General features: G+C 41.7%; 3 non-coding genes across 3 annotated transcripts; 2 read left to right on the top strand and 1 right to left on the bottom strand.

The window, feature by feature from the left end:
• The first annotated feature begins 11,079 nt into the window (after window positions 1-11,079).
• Window positions 11,080-11,294, top strand: LOC117971413 (small nucleolar RNA U3). Its single transcript, XR_004663146.1, has one exon. It is a non-coding gene; the product is annotated as a small nucleolar RNA U3 (small nucleolar RNA).
• Window positions 11,295-12,654: 1,360 nt separating this feature from the next.
• On the top strand, window positions 12,655-12,728 carry trnai-aau (transfer RNA isoleucine (anticodon AAU)). The gene has a single exon. It is a non-coding gene; the product is annotated as a tRNA-Ile (tRNA).
• A 165-nt stretch (window positions 12,729-12,893) lies between these two features.
• Window positions 12,894-12,975, bottom strand: trnas-uga (transfer RNA serine (anticodon UGA)). The gene has a single exon. It is a non-coding gene; the product is annotated as a tRNA-Ser (tRNA).
• Window positions 12,976-13,927: the final 952 nt, after the last annotated feature.

The following is a 13,927-nucleotide window of genomic DNA, read 5'->3' as shown; positions in this document are numbered from 1 at the left end:
GTGGGATATAGTTCGTGCTCTGGACCCGCAGTATATTCGGATGACCAATATAGTACCCAAGAAATTGACAGACTCATGTATTTAAAGTTTTTTACGAATCGGAGTATGATCAGTACTCGTTCGGTTTATTAACGGTTAAATATTGGATATAGTAGCTACAGGCTACGTCGTATCCCCAGCTGACAGACACACTGGGCAGTCCAGTGTCTTAACAGATATCAACGTTAACACTTTAATACATGTATATATGTGTTAATCAAGGCTGACAAGCAGGCCAAGAACACGTCACCTAAAGTACCCAATGGTCTATTTCAGCACATTCAACAAAACTCTCTCTTATTTCTAAAACATAGCGTGAGTCCCTTATGGCAATACATGTGAGATAAAATAATAATAATAATTGCTTAATGCTTACCCTTTAATATAAATCGTAAAAGGATATGGCTGTCTTCACCAGGCAAATGAAACTGAATTCAATCAGCTCAATTGTGTCGGTTTGCAAAAGATGGACCACCTTGCCCTGTCTGGGATGAGTGTGGTACTCCATTGAAATTACTCTGGAGTTAAATAGGTTTTTCGTCTCATTGGAATACATGGGACGCCTCAATTCAATCCAATCATTAATCAGGTGAGACAACTCTTTATCCCTTTTACAAATAATAGTTTTCAAAAGATCCGGACTAACTTTTCAGAATTAATAGGTGTCATGGACTTCAATAAATTCAAAACTTCACATTTGTTTCAACTCTTATGATCTCATTTCTTTGCTTTCCTCCGAGCCCCTCCTTTATCTGAAAAGTTAAGTGAACCAAGGTTCCCAGGATCTTGGTTTATAATATAATATAAAAACACTACTGCATGCAAAACACTAATTTTATATGTGTTATATATGAGAGATGTTCTTAATATGTGACATCATCTTCTAAGTGATTATATTATGCTAAATTAAAGGTATGTGTTGCTTTTAACTTCATATTGTTTCATCATTTTGTTAATGAGTCAGTTTTGATTCCATATACCATTGTCTAACAGTATTTGACACAAGGTTTGTCTCATACAATATTCAAGTCATTTAGTTTCACTAATTTTAAGAGGTAATAGTTTTCATTACAATTATTTATCCATTAAGAGATGCACTGACCAGGCTCTGACCTGTACCTCTCTGGGAATATGTTACTGCTAGCAGTTTCCACAGTCTCTTGTTTTTTTCCCCAAGGTCAGAGTCTGTGCAAACACTTTTTAGATTTATGACCTATAAAGGTCTGTTAAGCCATAATTTGTGCATATTATTTCAAGATATATTCTTATGTGTGCTAAACCACTAATTCCATAAACCTAAACACTCCATCTACATGAGGCTTGCAGCTCTGCTGACGTGGAACCCAAGGACAGTCCTTCTTTCTAGATAAGAAGAGAGGCCCTGGTTTCACTGCAGCAGTTTCAAATCACCACATTATAAGGAATCCATCTACCATCATTAGACAATAGTATAGTGGATTAATAACAAGGTACATTATAGTATAGTATTACAAACTTAACACAAAAACATAGCACAACACCTTTTAACTTCTATACTTCAATGGATATCATAATGTCTAGAAGTCTTATTGTTCAATAGAAAGAAGAACAAACTTGTACCATTTTCCCATTTAAGTAAATCGAATACTGCTCCAGGTTTTAATCTTCTTATCACTCCAGCAAAGTCGTGAACAAGCAATAATACTTGTCAGTTGTAAATAATATGTTTTCTCATTATAGCAAATACTTACAACATATTATTAATCTTATGAAATAACTGTTATGAACTATAAACAGTTTCAATTAGCACTGAACCTGTTTCATTATAAGAATCTTTCAATTAATTTACCTCTGTTTATCAATTGCTATAATATTATTTTGGTGAATCCCTCTTAGGATTTAAATCCAAATATAGGCCAGTATAACTGCATTCAACTAGGCGTGACCCTTCCCTTTGTTCATACAAAATCCAGCTGAGACAGGATTTTTTCTCAAGACCTCTGGATTGTTAATCTTTTGGTCATAAAGAGTCTCTTCTTATCTTGTGTTTTTCTTGACATAAATTTGTAGATTAACGTTCACTTTTAGCCGGAATGGTGCTTTTTATCAAGCGTCATGCTGTAACCACACTTTTGTTAAGGGTTCGTTTCTCAACACAAAAAGTTCTTCAGAGTCAATAATGGTTACTGTTTTATTTTTAAATAATCATATTGCATACAAAATCGACAGCCGGGTCTCCTTTCTATGTATGCTAAATGAATTCCAGAATGGGGTAATTGGCTCCTGCGTATTATAGTAATCCCAGAAGAATGGTATTTAATGACAACACGTCCTACCTAGGCTCAGTGGAATGGTGTTAGTCCCGAATCAGCGACAGCTCGCAAGCTTATAGTAGATGGGCAGTGTTAGCGATCTGCTCTCTGTTGTGTCTCAGTCCAAAGAGAGCGACTTCCTCCTCGCAGGCAGCTATATGCTTTTAGAATTTCTCCCCCAGGGCGGGGCTTGCTAGCGAGCCCTCGCAAAGACTGGTCAATAGGGTGTGCCTATTACTGACGTGATCTACCCCCAATAACAGGAAATAATAAACTGCGTTACAACTCCCCTCCGCAAAGGTGGCTGTGCACAGTTACTCTAAGAATACAGTTACATCAAGTGACCTTGGCTGTTCACAAAACATTGCATAACATTCTGAATGCTAAATATTAATAACATAAAATCTAAATATGTGACACACAAATAACTGAACAGTTTGTAGTGTCCCTTGTAGACAGGTTATCCTTTCTTTGTTTTCTCCTTATGGTGCTGTTATGCTAATGCACAGGAAACTTCAGGCTGCAATTTTTTTCAAGAACCCACGGCAAGGGCCCTATGGACCGGTTTGGCCCGGTTCCGCAGGTTGTAGGGTCTTCCCTGAATCCTTTTGGGGCTGCGCATCTTCGGTTCACCCTCCTTCAGTTTCTGAGTTGTTACATCAGAGGAACGTGTCTCTTCTCCAGCCAGTTTTCTGTGATTGAATGGTCGCAAGTTGTGTACATGTTGAACTCCCAGATTGTTACCCGAGACAGGATCACAAAGTTCGTAGTTGAGTGGCGAAATAGCCTTTACAATGTTGTAGGGTCCAACCCACTTTTGAGACAGTTTTGCAGAGAATCGTTGTTCCTTTGAAGAGACGGGGTGTGCACGAAGAAGAACCTGATCTCCATCATTGAACTTTACATGTCTGCGCTTCCCGTCATAATACTTTTGCTGCTTTTGTTGAGCTTTTGCAATGTTATCTCTGGCTGTTTCATAATATCGATGTAGTTTTTCATAGAGAGCTTCTTGATACTCTCCTAGATCTTCTTCAGCTGGGTCTTTGTTAGTGGCCATTGAACGATCAATTGGGAGAGCTATCTCTCGTCCAAGATTGAGCTGTGCTGGGCTATAGCCAGTGGTGTCTTGTACTGCTGTACGAATAGCAAGACCAAACTAGGCGAGGTCCTCATCCCATCTGGACTGATCTTGGTGGACATACGACTGAAGAATAATCTTGATTGTGCGGTTCATTCGCTCTGTCCAATTGGCCTGAGGATGGTAAGGAGAAGTATACTGAGGTTTTATTCCCCATCTTAGGCAAGCTTCCTTCCATTCCTTGGACGCAAACTGAGGCCCATTATCAGATAAGATAATTGCCGGTATACCCCAGCGACAGAACACTTCGTTTTCCAGCTTAACCAAGATTTTCTTTGTTGTAGCACGACGCATAGGAAATAATTCCACCCACTTAGTAAACTGATCCACAGCAACCAGAAGATACTCATTTCCACTACAGCTCTTTGGCAGTGGTCCCATGAGGGCAACAGCTATCTTATACCAGGGTTCGACAGGCTTCTGAGGTACCATCAAACCTACTGGTTTCTGGTTGTCTGGCTTGACCTTTTGGCAGATGTCACAACTTCTGACATAGTTTGCAACATCTCACACCATGCCTCTCCAAAAGTACCGCTGCTGAAGACGATTTAACGTCTTGTGGAACCCCAAATGTGCAGCTGTCTCTCAGTCATGAAATAACTTAAGCACTTCCTGCTTGAGAGAATGAGGAATTACCATCTTCCAATCCTCTTCTTATTCCGTGCGGTAAGGATCCCCATCCATTCGATAGAGGACATCATCTACAAGTGCATAATTTCGGTGAGTACCTCTGATTCTTGCTGCTTGCTCTTTGCAGGGGGGAAGAGTTCCATGACTGAGGTACTCAATGATAGGCAACAGGTACCCATCCTTCTTTTGCTCCTCTTGAACAGTATCTCGGCTTAAAAGGCATGGAGGGTTCCCCTCCACTACGGTAGAGACAAGGACTGTTATGGCTTCTTCCGGTGGGAGCTGCAATTCAGGCAGCATCTTGTCATCTAGAGAACTATAATCAGAGCTGTCTTCCAGTACAGTGTTCCGAGACAAGGCATCTGCTGCTTGATTTGAAGTTCCTGCACAGTGCTGCACTTCAAAATCAAATTCATGAAGCTGTAAAGACCACCGTGCTAATTTACTGCTGGCATCTTTCATACTGGCTAGCCACTTCAGTGCACTGTTATCAGTGACTAGTGTAAAGCGACGTCCATCAAGGAAAGGACGGAACTTCTTTACAGCCCATACCACCGCTAGGCACTCCCTTTCAGTGGCATGGTAACACCGCTCTGTAGCATTGAGTGTATTGCTTGCATACGTAATGATGCACTTTCTCTCCCCTTCCATCTGATAAAGGATTGCTCCTAGTCCTACACTACTGGCATCAGTTTGAAGGACAAAAGGCTTATGGAAGTTTGGATCGCTCAAATGCACAGCACTCTGTAGCTCTTCTTTAAGATGCTGGAAGGCTGTTTCTGCTTCTGTACTCCAGGTATTTTTCTTTAACAGTCTTGTCAGTGGCTCAGCAATGTCAGAGAGTCTCTCGATAAATCCTCCATACCAGTTACACATGCCCAAGTACTGTCGAATATGTTCTGGTTTGCTTGGTCTGGGATACTGATTCATTGCTTCCAACATTTTTGAGTCAGGGGCTACACCTTTGTCAGAAATAATGTGTCCTAGATATTTGAGTTCTTTCTGACCGAACACGCATTTCTCAAGCTTGCAGGTGAGTCCATGATCCTTGAGTCCCTGCAATACTTCAGTTAGATCTTGGAGATGCCGTTCCCAGCTTGACGAGAAGATGACAATGTCATCAAGATAAGCAAAGCAATTGCGATGGACTAGTCCCCGAAGTACCTCATTCATAAGCCTCTGGAACGTGGCTGGAGCATTCTTTAGCCCGAAAGGCATGACTTTGAACTGGTACAGTCCCATGTGCGTAATGAAAGCGGTCGCTTCCCGACTGTCTTGTGACATAGCTATCTGCCAATATCCACAGCGTAAGTCTAGAGTGCTGAAGTAGACTGCCCCATGAAGACTGTCAAGGACCTCCCGCATGTTCACCATAGGAAAGGCATCTGTTTGGGTTGCCTGATTAAGTCTCCTGTAGTCTACGCAGAAGCGATCACTGCCATCTTTCTTTTTAACGATGACTACAGGAGATGCCCAGGATGACTTAGAGGGCTCAACCACACCTAACTTCAGCATTTCTTCAACTTGCTGCTGGATGGACATTCGCTTCTCTGGGCTGTATGGATAAGGTCTCTGCCGACAGGGTGGGGATCCATTTGTTGTAATATGGTGTTGAACAGTGTCACTTCTGCCCATATGGTCCCCTAAAACTTCTGAGAACCGTTGCAGTACATCCTGTAGCTGACTGTGCTTTTCCTTGGAGGATGAGCCTGTTGTGCTACTATTTTGCAAGGAGGTGGTTCCTTCCGCTTCCAGAATTGGAGAATCACCCGCTGCCACAAGCACTGGAAGTTCTTGTGTCGTCTTGGTAGGTGGGATAGGCACCCCTTTGGCTGAGCTAGAATACCACACCTTCATGTGCTGGAGGTCTATTAACAATCCAGTTTCACGAATTAAGTCAACTCCAATGATCAGCTCTGTTGTGAGATCTTCCATCACTAAAACCGTTCCCTCCCATAACCTTCCGACCATCTTCAGTCAAACCTTCAACAACCCCAAGGGTGAGCACTTGATGTCGGTAGCCAAGGTGACATCGTTCCCTTCCCACGCTGACAACATGTGGGGTGGCATGGAAAGTTTCCGCATTAGTTCACTGGACATCAAACATTTGGTCGCTCCAGTATCAACCAATGTCTGAGTCTTGTGGCCACCTACTTCTACCTCAAGGAGAGGCAGGCCTCCATATCTTGACCAAGCAGAGAGATTGGTGCCATTCGAATGAGCGCATGATTTCATGGACGTTTTGATCGTTGCTTGAGTGCTCAGATGTGTGCTGTAGGTCTTGGTGGGCAGAATACATTGCTGCCACGCCTTCTGCAGGAGCATGCTGTTCTAATAGGAAGGCCCCAGCTCCTGCTTCACGGCCTCCCCTCTGACGTTTCCCTGGTCCAGATGGTTGTCTGTGTCTGTAGAGATACCAGTAACAGCAGCAGTTACTTTATCAGGTGGGGTACGCTGGGACTTCCTCGGGCAGTTCCTCTGATAGTGTCCAAATTTATTGCATGACCTACATTGAACATCCATGCTGGACTGAGACTTTTCAGAGTAATATTTTTTTTGTTGGCCTTTCCCTTCAGGGGATTCCCGTCTGTCACTGGTGTTAGTACTTTTGAATGCAAGGGGTTTTGACAAGGAGTTTTGCTGCCGTTTATACTCTCTCTCCTCCTTCAGGTCTTGTTGTAAGGTCTTGCCCCTCTGCACTAGCTGTTCAAGGGTGTTCAGTTCCATTGACCGCATTAAAACTTTGAGATCAGGATGCAGGAGACCAATAATATATTGAGTCACTTGCTCCTCAGAGCATTGTGGGTATATCTGAGAATGTAGTTCGTACTTTCTCCAGACAAATGCTTCTAGTGGCTCATCAGCGTGCTGGCGGACCTCCAGGTCCCTTTGTGTCTGTTCTCTGCTCATGAGACCTTCATGGTAGGTCAGAAACGCCTTCTTAAATTGTTCCCAGCTGCGAACCTGCTGCCGTTTATAACGCCACCATTGCTGTGCACTCCCTTTAAAATGGAAATCAGTCTGCAGTAGCCACTGGTTCTCTGGAATACACTGTGCTTGGAAGTATCGTTCTAAAAGAGCAACAAACTCACGAGGTTTGGGGCCTCCCTTACTGCCATATTCAGGGGGCTGCATAACAGATGGAGGACGAAGCCATGGTGCAGGGCTTGCGCACCATGATGTGGATAGTGAAGACCTTTCATGTGATGGAGGTAAAGGGGTGCTGAATTGGAGCTCAGAAACTCTGGGGTTTAGTGCAGGAGAATCAGCTACAGCATTCTCAGTCTGAGACATTGTGGTCTGGGTGTGTCGTTTAGGCATGTCACCCCCACAAGCCATGGTCTCTTGAATGTGTCGGACCTCTAGGTGAAGGCTTCTCAGGTCCCCAATCACAGCAGAGTCAACCTTGCTTTGCAGGTTCTCTACCTTCTGGTTCAAAGCATCTACGTCCTGCTGTGTTCCCTGAAGACCTTTTTGCATGTAGCCTACGTCAGCTTGCATATTCTCCAAAGCAACATCATGCTTGGAAATAACACATTCACAAGATGCCATTTGGGCCATAAGATCATCTGTAGTCTTCCCAATGTCACTAACTTCTCTTCTAAGCACGTTTTGGAGGTCATTAAGGCCATTGGTAACCTTATGGAGATCGTTTTGCACCGACCCTAAATTCTTATTTATTTGTTGATTTTGGTTCTCCATTCTATCCAAAATACATTGCAGCATATCTTTGAAAAAAGAACAATTTGGTTCGTTTTCTTGATTGTAAGTATGCTTTTGCCCCTTTAAATTCGCAAGGGGGTCGGCTTCTCGTGCCTCATCTAACATTGCCAGTTCCAACTCAGCTGCTTTGCTTTCAATGACTTTGGGATTAGCTTGACAAGTAGTTGCTATACTGCCACCACCAGAGGTCGCTGCAGGCAGCAATTCCACTGTTCGCACACTAGCAACGTTTTCCATGGCTGAACCGGACGTATTCATGTCAGTTGAAATACAGGAAGTGTTTACTTCACAACACACGGTAAGAATTGGTTATTTTCTTATTTTTAACCAGCGGTTTTGTCCAGTGAAGCAAGCAAAGTTAGTTTTAATGAACAAACAAATGTATTTTTATATTATTTTCTTTTCTTGCTTCTCGCTTTTATTTTCTCAGATCGCTATTGAACGCAGGCCCCACGTTGGGCGCCAGTTGTAACCACACTTTTGTTAAGGGTTCGTTTCTCAACACAAAAAGTTCTTCAGAGTCAATAATGGTTACTGTTTTATTTTTAAATAATCATATTGCATACAAAATCGACAGCCGGGTCTCCTTTCTATGTATGCTAAATGAATTCCAGAATGGGGTAATTGGCTCCTGCGTATTATAGTAATCCCAGAAGAATGGTATTTAATGACAACACGTCCTACCTAGGCTCAGTGGAATGGTGTTAGTCCCAGGAGGAGTCTTTGGCCTCTTTGAAAAAATCTAAGATATTTTCTACTTTGGATTTGGCTTCAGGTTATTGGCAAGTTAAAATGCACCCGGATGATCAAGCTAAGACTGCCTTTATTACGCCCATGGGACTGTATGAATTCAAGCGCATGCACTTTGGGCTGTGTAATGCGCCTTGGACTTTTCAAAGATTAATTGAGAGATGCCTAGGGGATCAGAACTTCGACACTCTCCTTCTGTACTTGGATGATATAATTGTATTTTCTCCTGACTTTGACAGCCATTTAAACAGCTTAGACCTGGTGTTTGGACGTTTGAAGAAACATGGCTTAAAGCTAAAGCCAGCCAAGTGTCACCTGTTACAGGAAAAGGTGAGCTACTTGGGGCACGTGGTTTCTGAACAAGGGATTGAACCAGACCCTGAGAAGATACGGGCTGTCAAAGAATGGAAAGCACCCTCCAATGTAAAAGAACTGAGATCTTTTCTTGGAATGATTGGGTACTACCGCCGTTTCATTTTTGATTTTGCCAAGATTGCCTCTCCCTTGCATGTCTTACTTTGCGGGACGTCAAAATACCAGCGGTCCGGCTCCAAGAAATCTGCTGCCAGCTGGAAGTGGGAGGTGGAACAAGAGCAGACCTTTCAGACACTTAAAGGTCAGTTATTGGTAGCCCCTAAATTGGCTTATGCTGATTTCGGGGCTTCTGATGCCATTGAGGCGTTGGCTACCCCTTCTACTCCAATTGTTTCAATCGGACCAGCCATCAGTGATGACTCCGCTGTACAACCAGAATCTGGATTAAGCCATGCTAGGCCCTTGAGGTCTACCAGAGGAGTTATGCCCCTTCGATATAGGGCTGATGTCTTTTAATTTGTGCTATGCAGGACTACAAATCTAAAAGTATGGACTGTTGTAAGTGCTTAAGTATTCAATCACTTTCTTGAGATAAGGGAATGGAGACTTTCTTCTACACCCTCGTTGCTGCAAGGATACCAGTAAGGATGGAGATATCGCTTTGTTCTGGTTGATCAAATGTGTGGACACATTTTAAATTTCAGGGGAGAGTTGTAACGGATGTATTGTTTATTTTTTTGGATGTAATAAGATTGAGTTTTATTGTGTGATTTTTATTATTTTTACTGTTGCACTGTCCCTTTAAACCCCAGGGAGACTATCTGTCGCCATAGTAATTGTAGTGCTAATTTGTAATGGGGCCAACTGTATAAAAACAGGTGGGGTTAATCAGCGAGAGAGCGATCGGGTTTGAGAGATTTGTGAGCTGAGAGCACGGGTCGGGGAACTACTGTTTGGTAAGGATTGTAACTTTTCAAGTGTAATACTGAGGCGCTGTGAATTGGCTGAAGCGCTAGAAGTTAATGGTAAACTACTACTATTCATATTGAATAGTTTGGTCCGCTCTATATTGGAGTGGTTTCAGTGAAGTATCCCCCATGCTCTTAGACGTCGGTCGCAATTGTATGGGGTTGATCACAAAAGAGAATGTGCATGGTCTGTATTCTGCGTTGGTAATTACGATCCTGTGAATTTTGATGTAATTATCCGAGTGCTGCTTACGAACTTTTTTTCTGTGTTATTGGTTGTTTTAGACTTTTAGAGTAGCGTCTTTGTCCTGATTATCCTCACTGTAATGGTGTATGTGTTTACAATGTATAGTTATAAAAGGCCTGTTAACTGTTGATTACACACCTGCACTTTATCAACTTGTGTATTAACTAAAATAGCGGCTATTGGAGTGTTTAAGCATTAGGCATTTTTTAGGTTGCATGACGTTTTCTGTTTTTCTATGAAAATCACTGATTATTAGTTTTTTTTAAAGTGTGTTATTTAAGGTTTATTTTATTGTTTGGAATTGTGTTTGTGGAAACCACTATTTGCTTTGAAGGCTGTTATTTAAAAGTGTTATTGTGCTGTGAATTATCTTTTTATTTAGAAGCGTTGGTGTGACATGACTTAGTTTAAAGTATCCTAGTGCTTAGGGTCTAATGGGATCGCTCTTGGTTAAAAATCTGCTGCTATAGTTTAAAGGTTGTTGCTATCAAATCTGATGCTACAGGTAAAAGCTGTGACAGTTTGTTTAAATAAAATTCTTTTTGTTTGGATACCTTGTTCTCCTCACTTTACACACTGTGCTGTCTTGATTTTTAAAGAACCTGTTATTTATTTGGAGTTATATTAGCTTCAAATTGGCGTAATCATTAATTCTACTTAAATTGGTTATTTAAGATAGTCAATTTAATTATAGGGATAACCTAGGGGGTTATCCTTGGTTAAATATTTAACTGTGTTTTGGAGGGGGGCGCTACAAATGCAAATGAGGCAACTGGCTCGTACTTTTAAATCATACGAAAAACTTGAACCCAATTAAGCTTTTAACCGCCTGCAGTCTGGAATGAGTTTGAAATGTTGCTGTAGCCCAGTGAGGTGTTAAAATAATTGCATTATATGAAAGTGCTCCTGTTTATTTGTCAATGGCACAGCTACCGGTGCCACTCAGAGTTGGAGGGAGACGGTCGTCCAGTTGCACATAAAATAGTACTTTCAGGGATCATTTCTATAGTTATTTGCTAGCGAAATGCATTTCTAAAGTGTTTGGACTCGCTATCCACGAGGAAGAGTGAGAGTGTTCGTTTTTGAGCGTGAAGGAGACAGCGAGTGTTGTTTTTGGCTAACTGCTCGCTGTTATTGATGACCGCTCCAGTGTTCCTTAGGGGGCTGGAGGAAGCGAACACGTTCTGAGTGGGTATCTTACCAAAACGTAAGAAAGATGAACTACAGTTGCAAAGCACTGCTGCTTTTTCGATGATTGATTAAAACTATCAAACTGACTGAAAACACAGATTGCATTAATTGCGATTGGTTTGATACCAATAGGCTTACATAACAGGTATTGTTTATAGACAATGTCATGTACACAGAAATGAACACAGACAGTGTTTATTAAGGGCTGACTCATTGACATGTTCGAGAGATCTAGGTGTACTGGACAAATCTACTGGATTTTTTTCCATGTCGTAATTGTGCCGCCTGTGATAATGCTTTTGCGTTTTACAAGCCATACAACGAAAAAAGAGTACAGTGTCTTACAAGTGATGACCTGTGCTTCAATGCATGTCATTTATTTGATTTGTTGTCCTTGCCATTTGCAATATGTTGGTAAAACTACTAGACACTTACGATTGCGCATTAATGAGCGACTATAAAAGTTCAATTAGGAGAAAAGAGATCCATTCACCACTAGCTAGACATTTTGTAGATGCCAAACATTCCATTTCAGATCTGAAATACCGTGGCATACGAAAAAATATTTCAAGCACGAGGAGGTGATAATCTCGATCAAAAACTATTACAATGTGAATCAAAATGGATCTTCTATATCCATACAGTACAACCCGAGGGATTAAATAAAGAGCTAGGATTATCCTGTTTTCTGTGATATAATGCGCAACCATACTTGTCTTTCATAAGAGCTGAAAATAAATTATAGCGCTTTGAGATTATGTCTGTTATTAGCAGATTGTTTAGAAATGTACTCAAATATGTTACAACTGTTCTGTCTACGAAATATTTCTGTAACATTTATGTAATGCCTTTGTGGTTTTTTAATGAAGTTCATTTGCTAACAGTCTGTTCTGATTTTTTTTCTAACCGTGAAGCGATCGCTCTTTTTGCCGTATATTTTCTTTCTGTAAGAGGAGTGTCCTTGTGGTCCCATATAGAATGCGACGAAACAGGTCGCCCTCCTTAATAGAAACAGAAAAAGAATAAGTACACGCACACGCCAGGTAATTTACTGCAGCGTCAGACATTGGAGGTTCAGCAGTGTGCTGCAGTGTTGTGCAAAGTCAACGTCCACCGAATGCTTGGTAATTTTACATGTTTTTCTTGTTAGTATTCAAATCCCAGGTTTTTAAATGAGAGAAAGTCACCGCAAGCCCGCACCTCGCCACTTTCTTCACACTGTTAAACTGCCTCATAAAGATGAGGCCTCTAATTATGCCTTTCCAATACTTTGAATGTGTTGTTCAGTTCATAACATCTTGGTAATCATAATGTCCACAGGACTTTTTTTTCTTGGGTTTTAGTAACAAGTTTCGTGTGTGTGGCCGGTTAGCTCAGTTGGTTAGAGCGTGGTGCTAATAACGCCAAGGTCACGAGTTCGATCCCCGTACGGGTCATGGCTTTTCTTCTTTAAAGAAACCACAGCATTTGTAAAGGTGCCAAAATGAACATTCTTTGACAAAATGAACCGGTGCGATATGAAGTACAACCAGTAGTATTTCAGATTCCTCATCTTTAAACATGTATTAGCAATGAACACATACAATTAAAAAGAACGCTTACGTAGTCGGCAGGATTCGAACCTGCGCGTGGAAACCCCAATGGATTTCAAGTCCATCGCCTTAACCACTCAGCCAAGACTACATGTTCTTACATTTCTCTGTGAAATGATCCATATTATTGTCAAAAGAAGTAAATGACACCCGCAGTAATGCTGTAGATGGCAGTATAGGCTAACAAATGAACCAAAGTCAAATGCCTTTGTTGAAACTCCATCGATTTATACAAGGCAAGCACATGTGGGAAATGTAAATACAATGTCCTTTCTGTCAACGTTCATAATAATGAATACATCTTTATTTCAAAATACATAGCTATTTAAGTGATCTTTTCAAACCACCCATACACAAAGTAGATCTTTATTTCAACTGAAAAACTGACTTGTTTCATGGCTGCTGCCACAGCACTCAAGCACGTTGTGGCTAGCGTGAGCGGACTTAGCAGATAACAAGATCTACAAAATATCACATGCCAAGAAAACATAACACAATTACGTTCATTTTTATAACACCCCCACCCCAGATGGGACGCAAACCCACAATCCCTGGCTAAGGAGGCCAGTGCCTTATCCATTATGCCACTAGGGCTGACATACGAAGCGCACATTTGGTAGTACTAAAGACCTAAGTTTTGTTTTAATCCTCCTGTGATAAACAGAGAAAGGATCAATGCTGTAAATCTCCCTCCCGATCAGAAAGGACGCTGTGTAAGGTCGGTGGTATGCTGCATCCTAGATGGACTTCCTTGACAATAGGCGGAAACTGGAAGGTGACCATATTAGGGGGAGCATGTATTTGCACATACCCAGAAAGACTCCATTTCAATAATCTATTTCTCTATTGAAGAAACCATGGCGACAGGTTGATTGCAGGGAGGGCTTTGTGAGTACAAAGGGGAAGCAGCTACGTCAGTACGCCGCCTTGCGCTGACGTGTACAGATGGCTGGAGCCTGTACTGTTTACCTTTTGTTTTTGTGGTTTGTGTTTTTTCCGTTGCAGAGGAGGAGTGAGCCGCAGACCGGCAGTCTTGAGCACTT

This window comes from Acipenser ruthenus, chromosome 29 (assembly GCF_902713425.1).
Source record: "Acipenser ruthenus chromosome 29, fAciRut3.2 maternal haplotype, whole genome shotgun sequence".
Classification (NCBI taxonomy): Eukaryota; Metazoa; Chordata; class Actinopteri; order Acipenseriformes; family Acipenseridae; genus Acipenser; species Acipenser ruthenus.
This window is presented reverse-complemented; position numbering and strand designations above follow the sequence as displayed.